Source organism: Mobula hypostoma, chromosome 10, assembly GCF_963921235.1.
Source record: "Mobula hypostoma chromosome 10, sMobHyp1.1, whole genome shotgun sequence".
In the NCBI taxonomy this organism is placed as follows: domain Eukaryota; kingdom Metazoa; phylum Chordata; class Chondrichthyes; order Myliobatiformes; family Myliobatidae; genus Mobula; species Mobula hypostoma.
In genome coordinates this window covers 85,452,688-85,465,527 of record NC_086106.1, presented here as the reverse complement: position 1 = coordinate 85,465,527, position 12,840 = coordinate 85,452,688, and the positions used below count along the sequence as shown (strand labels likewise).

The 12,840-nt window shown below is 41.1% G+C and overlaps 1 protein-coding gene and 1 long non-coding RNA gene across 5 annotated transcripts in view; one reads left to right on the top strand and one right to left on the bottom strand.

The window, feature by feature from the left end:
• The window catches only part of LOC134353006 (uncharacterized), a 35,807-nt gene extending 26,722 nt beyond the window's left edge, over positions 1-9,085 (bottom strand). The window contains exons 1-2 of the long non-coding RNA XR_010019528.1: positions 8,950-9,085; positions 5,414-5,604 (exon numbers count right to left, since the gene is read on the bottom strand). This is a non-coding gene — a long non-coding RNA (uncharacterized LOC134353006). The remainder of the gene's footprint in view (positions 1-5,413; positions 5,605-8,949) is intronic.
• clcn5b (chloride channel, voltage-sensitive 5b) overlaps positions 9,058-12,840 on the top strand; it is a 97,044-nt gene continuing 93,261 nt past the window's right edge. For 2 of the 4 annotated variants that reach the window (XM_063060762.1, XM_063060766.1), the window contains exon 1: positions 9,058-9,272. The gene's annotated coding sequence lies outside the window, so the exon portion shown is untranslated. Of the gene's footprint in view, positions 9,273-9,643; positions 9,785-12,840 lie in introns of those variants that run through there. The other 2 variants (XM_063060765.1, XM_063060764.1) reach the window with 2 other exon arrangements.

Sequence of the window (12,840 nt, the reverse complement as noted above, 5' to 3'; positions counted from 1 at the left end):
GTTTGTGAGGAAGGACAGGCAGATGTTAGATCAAAGATGCACTCAGCCTGATGGTTTGAAATGTGTCTATTTTAACACAAGGAATATCATAAACAAGGCAGATGAACTTCGAGCGTTGATCAATATGTGGAACTATGATGTTGTGGCCATTATAGTGACTTGGATGTCTCAGGAGCTGAGTGTGCCAGTCTTTAGATATTTCAAAAAGTACAGAGAGGGAGGCAAAAAAGGTAGGGCATGGCATTGCTAATTAGGGATGATGTCATGGTTGCAGAAAAGGAGAAAGTCATGGAAGGATGGTCTACTGAGTCTGTGTAGGTGAAAGTCAGAAACAAGAAAGGGGAAATAACATTACTGGGTTTTTTTATAGACCCCCCCTCCAAATAGTAATAGGGATATTGAGGAGCAGATAGGGAGGCAGATTCTAGAACATTGCAATAATAGTAGGGTAGCTGTGATGGGAGATTTTAACTTTACTAATATTGATTGGCATCTCCTTAGCGCAAGAGGTTTAGATGGGGTGGAGTTTGTTAGGTGTGTTCAGGAAGGTTTCCTAACATAATATGTAGATAAGCCAACTGGAGAAGAGGCTGTACTTGATCTGATATTGGAAATTGAACCTGATGAGGTGTCAGATCTCTCGGTGGGAAAGCATTTTGGAGGTAGTGACCACAACTCTATCTCCTTCACCATAGCACTGGAGAGGGATAGGAGCAGACAATTTGGGAAAACATTTAATTGGGGGTAGGGAGAAATATGATGCTATAAGGCAGGAACTTTGGAGCATAAATTGGGAGCAGATGTTCTCAGGGAAATGCATGGCAGAATTGTAGCAAATTCAGGGAACATTTGCATGGAGTTCTGTATAGGTATGGTCCATTGAGGCAGGGAAAGGATGGTAGAGTTAAAGAACCATTGTGTACAAAGTATATAGAAAATCTAGTTAAGAAGAAAAGAAAAGCTTACAAAAGGTTCAAGAAACTAGGCACTGTTAGAGCCCTAGAAAATTACAAGTTTGCTAGGAAGAAGATTAAGAATGGAATTAGGAGAGCCAGAAGGGGCCAAGAGAAGGCCTTGGTGAACAGGATTAAGGAAAACCCCAAGGCATTCTACAAGTATGTGAAGAGCCAGAGGATAAACCATGTGAGAATGGGACCAATCAGGTACATTAGTACAAATGTGTGCATGGAGTTGGAGGACATAGCAGAGATACTTAATGAATACTTTGCTTCAGTATTCACTAGAGAAAAAGACTTTGACAATTGTAGGGAGATGTACAGCGGACTGAAATGCTTGACATTAAGAAAGAGGATGTGCTGGAGCTTATGAAAAGCATTAAATTAGGTAAGTCATCGAGACCAGATGAGATATATCCCAGACTACTGTGGGAAGTGAGGGAGGAGATTGCTAAGCCTCTTCCGATGATCTTTGCATGATCAATAGGAACAAGAGAACTACTGGAGGATTGGAGGGTTGCAAATGTTGTTCCCTTATTCAAGAAAGGGAGTAATAACCCAGGAAATTATAGACCAGTGAGTCTGATTTCAGTGGTGGACAAGTTGTTTCCTGAGGCTGGAATGGCTAACACGAGGGGGCATAGTTTTAAGGTGCTTCGAAATAGGTACCGAGGGGATGCTCGGACAATTTCCTCAATTCAGCCACATAAGTTGAAATGGACTCCCCTTCCTTTTGATTCTGCTTATGTAACCTAAAGTATTCTCCAATCAACAATTGTTTCGGTTCTAAATGTTCCGGTATTATATTCACAATATCAGCAATGCTAATTTTGGCTGATTTGGTTGGAACAGGTAAACTTCCAAGCAAACTGTATGCTTTTGCACCCATTGCACTCAGCAACATTTACATTCATTTTTCATCAGTTATTTCATTTGCTTCAAAATACTGCTCAATTCGTTTAGCACAGGTGAGGCCGCACCTGGAGTACTGTGTGCAGTTCTGGTCTCCTTATTTGAGGAAGGATATACTGGGTTTGGAGGCAGTGCAGAGGAGGTTCACCAGATTGATTCCAGAAATGAGGGGATTAGATTATGAGGAGAGATTGAGTCACTTGCGACTGTACTTGCTGGAATTCAGAAGAAAGAGAGGAGATCTTATGGAAAGGGATAAATAAAATAGAGCCAGGATAGTTGTTTCCACTGGTAGGTGAGACTAGAACTAGGGGAAATAGCCTCAAGGTTCGAGGGAGTGGATTTAGGATGGAGATGAGGAGGAACTACTTTTCCAGAGAGTAGTGAATCTGTGGAATTCTCTGTCCAATGAAGCAGTGGAGGTTACCTCAGTAAATATATTTAAGACAAGGTTGGTTCTTCAAGGAAAGGGGCTTTCCTTCCTCCACCATCAATGCTGTCCTCACCCGCATCTTTTCCATTTCATGCACATCTGCCCTCACCCCATCCACTCACCACTCGCCAGGGATAGGGTTCCTCTTGTCCTCACCTACCATCCCAGTAGCCTGCATGACCAGCACATAATTCTCTGTAACTTCCGCCTGCTCCAACAGGATCCCACCACCAAACACACCTTCCACTCCCTCTCCTCCATTTTCTGCTTTCTGTGGAGATTGCTCCCTATGCAACTCCCTTGTCCATTCATTCCTCCCCACTGATCTCCCACCTGGTACTTATCCTTGCAAGTGGGACAAGTGTCATACCTCCCCCTACACTTCTTCCCTCACTACCATTCAGGGCCCCAAACTGTTCTTCCAGGTGAGGCAACACTTCACCTGTGAGTCTATTGGGGTTATCTACTGTATCTAGTGCTCCTGGTGAGGCCTCCTGTATATTGGTGAGACCCAATGTAGATTGGGAGACTGCTTCTCTGTCTGCAAGGAAAAGCAGGATCTCCTGGAGGCCACACACTTCAATTCTACTTCCCATTCCCATTCCAATATGCCAGTCCATGGCCTCCTCTACTGCTGCGATGAGGCCTCACTCAGGTTGGAGGAGCAATACCTTATATTCCGTCTGCATAGACTCCAACCCGGTGGCAAGAACATCGATTTCTTGAACTTCCGGTAAGTGCCCCCCTGCCCCACCACCTTCACCATTCCCATTCTCGTTTCCACCTCTCACCACATCTTTTTACCTGCCCATTATCTGCCTCTGGTGCTCCTCCCCCTTTCCTTTCTTCCATGGTTATCTACCCTGTCCTATCAGATTCCCCCTTCCATCCTTATCTCTTCCACCTATCATACTTCACCCCTACCCCTCTCACACAGTTTCACATATCACCTTCCACCTCGTACTTCTTGCTCCCCTCCCTCCATCTTCTTGCTCTAACTTCTCGCTCTAAATTCTCATCTTTCTTTCTGAGTCCTATTGAAGGGTCTCTGTCCAAAACATCCACTGCTTGCTATTTTGCATAGATGCTGCCTGGCCTGCTGAGTAACCATATAACAATATAACTATACAACAATTACAGCATGGAAACAGGCCATCTCGGCCCTTTGAGTCCGTGCCGAACTCTTACTCTCACCTAGTCCCACTGACCTGCACTCAGCCCATAACCCTCCATTCCTTTCCTGTCCATATATCTATCCAATTTAACTTTAAATGACAACATCGAACCTGCCTCAACCACTTCTGCTAGAAGCTCGTTCCACACAGCTACCACTCTCTGAGTAAAGAAGTTCTCCCTCATGTTACCCCTAAACTTTTGCCCTTTAATTCTCAACTCATGTCCTCTTGTTTGAATCTCCCCCACTCTCAATGGAAAAAGCCTATCCATGTCAACTCTGTCTAACCCCCTCATAATTTTAAATACCTCTATCAAGTCCCCCCCCCCAACCTTCTACGCTCCAAAGAATAAAGACCCAACTTGTTCAACCTTTCTCTGTAACTTAGGAGATGAAACCCAGGTAACATTCTAGTAAATGAGTACCTCCAGCATTTTGCGTGTTGCTTAGATTTCCAGAACCTGCAGATTTTCTCTTGTTTGTGAACTTTATTTTGTATTTTATCTTTTTTAAACTTTCTCAATATACTTCACTGTATGTACAACATAATCTGCCTGGATGCCATGCAAAACTTCTGACAGTATCTCAATACATGTGACAATAATCCAACACATACAAATATGCATATATACAGACATTATGCCCCATATCCTGAGATCTTAAAAGAAGTGGCCGTTGAGATGGTGAACATGATCTACCTATTCTGTAGATTGTTGAGATACTGAACATGATCTACTTATTCTGTAGACTTTGAAAAGGTCTCAGCAGATGGGAAAAAACACAAATGTAAAATCCATAGTTGAGAAAGGAGGGAAGCAGGAAACAAATGGCCACATTTCTAAAGGGTGCAATATGTGAGAAAGCAGATAGAAATTAATTTATCACATGTACAGTCCACCAAAACATACATGAAATGTACTGTGAGAAAAAAATATTACATCACATAATGGCCAGTAAAAGGAGTGTTTATGTTGTATTAGTAACAAAAGGTAGAACTTGCAGATTATGAGAGAAATGAGAGAGAGAAATTGCTAAGAATCATGGGTGGGACCGGATGCAGGGCTTTGCTTGCTTGGCTAGGGAAAGGAAGGGAAATGGTGGAGGCAGCATATTGTCTCAATCTGAGTGACAAAGAAATCCATGAGCTTCTGGCATATATTATGGCGGTACTGGAGACAAGTTTATAAAATATTTGCTTTGACAAAGCCACAGGTTATCTTTTAAATACAAAATAAATTGGAATCTCTGAGCAGATCTGATGACTGAGGGAAAAGCCCAAATGTACTTTGTGGTCTGGCCAGAGCTGATGATAAATGGATAAACTAATTTTCCATGTTTAAAGGACATACAAAAGATAAGACATAAAATCTACATAAGTTTCATAATGCAAAAATTACTGGTATTAATACAGTGCCTATAAAAAATGTTCACCCCCCCCACCTTAGAAGTTTTCATATTTTATTGTTTTACAACATTGAATCACAGTGGATTTAATTTGGCTTTTTTGACACTGATCAACAGAAAAATAAACTTTTATGTCAAAGTGAAAACAGATCTCTACAAATAGACCTAAAATAATTACAAATATAAATCACAAAATAATTGATTGCATAATTACTCACCTCCTTCAAGCCAGCATTTTTAACTTTAGATTCATTTTTTTACATATATTCTCAGTATGTACAGTGCCTATAATAAGTATTCACCACCACCCCCCAGAAGGTTTCATGTTTTATTGTTCTATAACATTGAATCACAGTGGATTTGATTTGGCTTTTGTGACACTGATCAACAGAAGAAGACTTTTTTGTATCAAAGTGAAAACAGATCCCTACAAAGTGACCTAAATTAATTACAGATAAAAAAAACACAAAATAATTGATTGCATAAGTATTCACCCCAACCACCCCCCCCCCCGCCACCTTTAGTATTACATACCAAATCATCACTGGTGCAGCCAATTGGTTTTAGAAGTCACATAATTAGTTAAATGGAGATCTGTCTTCGGAGACCTGGGTGCAGTCAAGGTGTTTCAATTGATTGTGGTAAAAATACACCTGTATCTGTCCAACTACTGGTGAGTCAGTATCTCGGCAAAAAAATACATGGTGTAGTTCATGGTGTAGTTCCTATGGTGAGATAAAAATGATATAGTCAGGACAGAATTCACATTGACCATCAATGATGTCAAATGTTGGAGAATGTCAAGGCGGCAAGTTGTTTTTAAACATTCAGCATAGTGGAAATGGACCACTGAAGGTGAATTAAAATGTTTTAGAGCTGTGCAAAATCAGTTGACTGGCAGAAAAGAACTAGACAGTCGAAATGTAAATAACTGCAAATATAATATGAAAGTTAATTTTTGCTCCAGTTTTTTTTAGCATTCTATCAGTCAATTTTAGTTTGTTTCAGAAAGTGCGCCCTAAGCAAAATCAAAAGTATAATTCCAGGTTTCATCGGTAACACTGAGGCTGTTCAAAAAAATCTCTGAAAATGTAACCTTTCCAATGGAAACAAAACTGTGGTAGAGAATATTCATGATAACTCTCTTGCCAGTGAGGAAATCATTGGTGATACCTCTTTAGTACCTTGAAATGCTTATGGGAGAGAGTCCCTATCATTTAAGTATATACGGAGGGTATCATTAATACTTGTTAGGCCAGGAATATTATATTTAGTTTATGGTCTTGAAAACATATGCAAGAAGCAACAAGAACTTATATTCACAATCTCCTCTGTGTTAACAAATCCTCTGACTATGAATCATAGAAAAATATAGTAAGGAAATAATCCTTTCAACCCACATAGTGTGCTTCAACCATCAGCCATGCACTTCCAGTAAATCTACAATCCTCCTCATACTCATTTCACCATATTCTCATAAACTTCCTCTAGATTCAACACCCACCTGCTGTAGAAGCAATTTACAGTAGCCATTTAAATTCCCAATCTATGAGTCTTTGGGATGTGGGAGGATGCCAGAGCACAAGGAGGAAGTCTTCATGGTCATCTAGAGCACTCAAGGTCATGAGGTCCTCAGAGACCAGCTGCAGCACCATACCAAAGAGCAAGACAGAGCACAATAGTACTATAATTTTGCAGCATTCAGAAAATTGTCTGAATTGTTATCCCAACCAACAGGCCAAAGACAAACCTAATGTCAGTGCAGACTAGTGTCAAGTAATGCTGTATCATCACTCCAACAATTTTCTCATTCTTCCTTAATAAAATAATGCATTTCACTTCCAACAAGCTTTCCAGTGTGGTGCAACTAATATAGAGGATAACTAGGAAATTGTTTAAACTGTTTGCCTCCACTTTGGAACTAAGGTCACTCCAATCTCAGTTGCTGAGCTGTATGTATTCAGCTTGCATTTGCACACATTTAGGAGACCAAGCTCCAAGTTATTGTCAACCTATTTACTTAAGTTTATGAGACAAAGAGCCTTGTATATGCAAAATACAAGTCCACTACCAACCTGTGCCTACTGAAAAGCATTGTCCTTGATAACAAAGGTACAGTAAAACATTGAAAATGCAACTCATTTGTGACTTTGGTGGTGCCAGATCAGATTTTCTGGACTAGTGGATGTAACTCCTATAACTCTGCGCACACACACATATTTCACTTTTTTTAATATATAAAGAGTGTGTGAAATATAAGTTTCAGACCTGTCTGTAAAAACTGACCACACTCCAAACCCGCCTCACATTCCACATTATGAGTGAACCAAACCAAGCTGAATACTGGATTATGGAGCTTTACTGAACATGGCTGTATCAGTCTTTGCCGCTTCTTTGGATTCATCAGCTGCGTGGAAATGGGGAGCCTGATGAATGGGTAACAGCTTGCTCTCCATATCGTACTGTTCTGGCTTATGTATCGACTATGTAGATAGCTGGGACACAACATCCATGGTTGACCCCGACCAATGGAGTCCTCACTGTACAGGAGATCCCGGAAATGATAAGCTTTCCAAATTTTGGGAATCACCTGTCAGCAAAGGCAGACATTGATAATGAAAGCCTGTAGTGTGCCAGCACTGCTTTTGACCAGAACTCAATTCCAGCATAGCGATCTACAGGGCAGGAATGATCCCTGTGTAGATGTGGTGGACACAGGTTCCATTGTGGCATCTAAAAGAGAATATGATAAATATATGAAGAAAATTTTACAAGGAAATGGAGAAAAGCATAGTATATGGAAATAGAAGTTTGTTTTGGTGGAGCACTAGTGCAAATATTTGTGTGTTTCAGAAATAAACTTTATTCATAACAAAATATATATACAAAAAGAAACACTCTTTACATTCTTTGTGCCATTTAGTAAATACATAGTGTTAACCCTTTATTTTAAACCATAGCACGTTACTACTCATGTGACCCAATATAGCCTTTCTTTGTTTGAGGGGCTTCTCCACCAGACTCAGCCTCTTCATTCCTGAGCGTTAACGTTTCATGATTCGGCATTTACCTTCCAAGGAGTACGTGCCCGGTCTGTGATGCTTGTTCATGCCAATGGACACGGACTTCTGAGGTTCAGAGAGTAGAATTACTCCTGTACCATGGCTTTTCCACTTTTAAAACTCTCCAGCACAGGTTTCCTGTCATCGTCATACACGATGGACAACCACAATCCTTTCTTCTAACCTCATAAACAGGGATTAGTTGTAGCAAGCACGAAGCACCAGAAGTTTATGGTTTTACCGATGGAGTCTCTGCTGGCAGCATGTGAGATTTGATATCAGCCAAGAGCCTAATACCTTTAACTCACTCATACATATTTCTATCCCAGGCTTCTAAAAAAGGCGCTCTTCTTCGTGGTTCAGTAAAAGGTTAGCAGAAGGTCATTGAATTACAAACATATTGTCAAATTCTACATTCAGATAGTGTTATATCCTCATCTACTGATGGGGGTCTTTGATCTATGGCCACCCACGGAGCAGGAGGATATGATTAGGTAATGAAAACCTCGATTCCCTTCGGCAGGGCACACATGAGGTCAACAGAAAGAGAGCAAGAAATCCCAGTACTTTACATGCAGCTGCCTAGCACCTTCTTCGCCCTACTTCATCACTTCCTGACTCCTGAGACTCCAGAGAACTGTCTTCAATCCTACACAAAATGTTGGAGGAACTCAGCAAGCTAGGCAGCATCTATGGAAAAAAAAGTACAGTCGACGCAAACAACAGGAATTCTGCAGATGCTGGAAATTCAAGCAACACACATCATAATCACACCATCCTGACGAAGGGTCTCGGCCTGAAACGTCGACTGTACCTCTTCCTAGAGATGCTGTCTGGCCTGCTGAGTTCCTCCAGCATTTTGTGTGTGTTGCTCGGATTTCCAGTATCTGCTGATTTTCTCTTGTTTGTGCCTTCGATCCTAAGTGATTGCCTAAAAAGATGACAAAAATCTCTTGTAAAATTCCTTAGTAATAATAAAGTAATCCCTTGACTTTAAGCCTCGCATACCTAGTTCCACTGGTACTGACAATGACTAAAGACATCGCGTTGCAGTAGGCCCAGTAACTATGGTGATTTCAGGCACATTATCACTTCCGGGTCAATGGCCGACCGTGTTGTGTCGGCATTTGAACCCGGCGAAGGGACGGTGCGCCGGGCCTGGGGTCTTGGCCTGTGACCGCTGACCGGGCTACGATGAAGCCGATCGGTCGGTCTATCCGCCTGGCGTGTTGACGTTGGCTACAGAGCGCAGCTTCAGTCTGATCACGGAGCAAAGCCGAAGGAACAGCACTGAACAGGTACGGAGGCGGTGACTTGGACTCAGCTGACAGGTGAGTGACTCACTTGTTTCTACTCACTTGGTCTTGTGTGATCATTTACCTTTAACTGTTTACCTTTAACTTTTAATTAACAGGCCCAACTGCAGTAATCCTCAGGTGTTACCAAGTTGCTTTTAGTGATATTTAATATTTCTGTTTGTATAAGGCTATAGTGGCTGGATAAATTGTTGCATTCCACCCTCCCCGTTTAACGTTAAGACTTATTTTCTAAAGCCTTTTAAAAAATTAACTTTCTGATCGAGAACCAAAACTTGTGGAACATAGCAGCCTTTAAAGCGCAGATCTCACATTTTAGCGTGTTCTTTGATCTGTTTGTACAGAAGGGGGAAATGACTTTGCTCAAGCCTAATCATGTGATTATTTTTTTCCTCTGTCGGTTTTACACGGGGAATTTAGTTGAGCGATTAGTTTGAGGGTGATATCACAGATGAGGAAGACGCGGTTGTTTCGTTCCAGTTTATTTTTACTGTAACATATTCAAGAACTCGCTTTGGGCTTAGTTGGTAAGTACGCAGTTATATGTGCTGCTGTAACAGTAGATTGGTGAGTTCGCATTTTTGACCGATAGTCTCTGTGGAGTCCCCTGTCTTGATGGCGTTTACATTAGATAGGGAAACGCAGGATTTCTAATTTTAATTTGCATGCCACCGGTGGGAAGAATGTGGAAAATTTCCTGCTAGCTGTTAGCAAAGTCCGTAGTATTTCCCCGGCGTGAAATGGCATGAGTATTGGTTTGGACTCCTTACTGCGTTGAATTAGCCATTGATGGAATAAAGATTTTTATATAAATGTTAACTGAAGAATTTCCAACTTTAGCAAATGAAGTTAAATGGTAAGTTTGAAAGTGTCCTTAAAAGAGCAATGAAGGAACCTGGAGATTTTAAACTTGGTTTTGAGCGAACAGTTTTGGTAACCATAATGTCAAAGGTTACAAGGAGAAGGCTGAAGAATTGGGTTGAGAGGGAGAATAAATTAACCACGATGGAATGGTGGAACAGACTGCATGTGTTGATGGCCCAATTTTGCGTCTATGCGTTATGGTTTTATGGACAGTGACCAAAGCTTTTCTGAGACAAATATGGACATGGCAATCTATCACGCCTCAGTGCTGACAACTAAACATCTTGCAAGCTTTAATGTCAAAACATAACTTAGAGAATGTATGGCGCCTGTCCTTGTAAGTCTATCGAAGTACTGACCGGATATAATCTGGAGGAATTTGATGGAAATGTGAAGGGAGAATAGGATTCTTCTATGAGCTTATATAATATTGAAGGTAGTGTGATTACATGGCAGCAGGAATCACTGTGCTGAATAATTTGATTGGGCTGTGCATTATAACAGCAGTTATAATGGAGATAAGTGCTGAGAAAGATTAAACTCCACTCATCTTTGGATTTTTTAAGTTAGTTATTCTTTCTGTTTCCTGTTGGGAGTCATGACTAATTTGAATTTTTCAAATCATTGTTTAAGAGGAGATTAATAAAACCTGTTATAGGAAAGGAAGTGTATAGCTCAGTGAAAAATAAATGAGTTTTCCAAAGCTTTTATGTGTACTATATTAGTGATTACAAGAAGAAAATATCTTAATGATATGTTTAACCACTGATCCTGAGGTGTAATAAAGGCACTGGATTATTATTTTAACTTATATTGTTGCTCTTGTGCTCCATGCCAATGTGCCTAACCAATCTTACAGAGTTTCTCAAGGAGGTTACCAGGAAAATTGATGAAGGAAAGGCTTTTGACAAGAACCTGTATGGGAGGTTGGTCACGAAGGTTCAATCACTTGGCATTCTGTATGAGGTAATAAATTGGATTCAACATTGGTTTAGCGGGAGAAGTCAGAGATTGGCCTAGATAGTTGCCTCTCTGATTGGAGGCCTGTGACTAGTGGTGAGCCGCAGGGATCGGCGCTGGGTCTGTTGTTGTTTGTCATCTAAGTAATTTGATTATTTGGTAAACTAGATCAGCAAATTTGCAGATGACACTAAGACTGGGGGTATAATGGACAGCGAGGAAGACTATCAAAGCTTGTAGTGGGATCTGGACTAGCTGGAAGAATGGGCTGAAAACATGGCAGATGGAATTGAATACAGACAAGTGTGAGGTGTTGCACTTTGGGAGGACAAATCATTTAGGGACTTGCTACACAATGAATGGTGGAGCACTGAGGAGTGAAGGCGAACAATGGGACTCTAGACCCATAATTCCTTGAAAGTGGCAACATAGATCAGTTTGTAAAGAGACCTCTTGGCACATAGGTCTTCATAAATCAGAGTACTGAGTACAGGAGTTGGAATGTTCTTTTGAAGTCACATAAGATGTTGGTGAGGCCAAACTTGCAATATTGTGTACAGATCTAGTGACCAACTAGTAGGACCGATATCAATAACAGGCAAACACGAGGAAATCTGCAGATGCTGGAATTTTAAGCAACACACATAAAAAATTCTGGTGAACGCAGCAGGCCAGGCAGCATCTCTAGGAAGAGGTACAGTCGATGTTTCAGGTCCTGACGAAGGGTCTCGGCCCAAAATGGCGACTGTACCCATTCAATAACATAGGACCTGAATTATAGGGAATGATTGAATATGTTAGGGCTTTATTCCCTGGAACATAGAAGATTGCTAGGAGTTTTAATAGAGTTATACAAAACTTCAAGTGGTATAGATAGGGTAAATGCAAGCAGGCTTTTTCCACTAAGGTTGTGTGAGACTAGAACTAGAGGTCATAGGTTAAGGTTGAAAGGTCAAATAATTAACAGACCATCCATTCTTCATTCATAGAGAGGTGTGAGTGTGGAACAAGCTGCCGATGATAGTGGTTGTATATGGATTCAATTTCAACATTTAAGAGAAGTTTAGTTAAGTACATGGATGGGAGGCTTATGGAGAGCTATGGTCCAGGTGCAGGTCGATGGGACGAGACAGAAGAACAGTTTGGTACGGAATAGACAGGCAGAAGGGTCTGTTTCTGTGCTGTACCTCTCTATGACTCTATTTCAGTGCTGTGATATCAATGTAGTTCACCAGAAAGTGATGTGGTGCAGTTTTGTTGCTATTTATACAGGTGTCCCCCGCTTTTCGAACGTTCGCTTTATGAAACCTCACTGTTATGAAAGACCTACATTAGTTGCCTGTTTTCACTAACAGAAGGTGTTTTCACTGTTACAAAAAAAGCAGCGCGCGAAAAAAGGCAGCGCACGCCCCAAGCAGCCGCTCCTCCCCTGGAACTGCATTCTCACTGGCATTGCTTAAACACGTACCTGTGAGCAGCCATTTGCAAGATGAGTTCTAAGGAATCAGAAAAGCCTAAAGAAGCTCGTAAGGGTGTTACACTTAGTGCAAAACTAGACATAATTAAGCCTTTTGATCGTGGTGAACGAAGTAAAGACAAAGTGAGTTTGGCTTGTGGAAGTTGACAAAGATGATGTTGAAGAGATTTTGGCATCCCATGACCAAGAACTGATAGATGAAGAGCTGATGCAATTGAAAGAGGAAAGGATAACAATCGAAACCGAATGCAGTAGCGAACGGACCGAAAGTGAAGTCGTCCA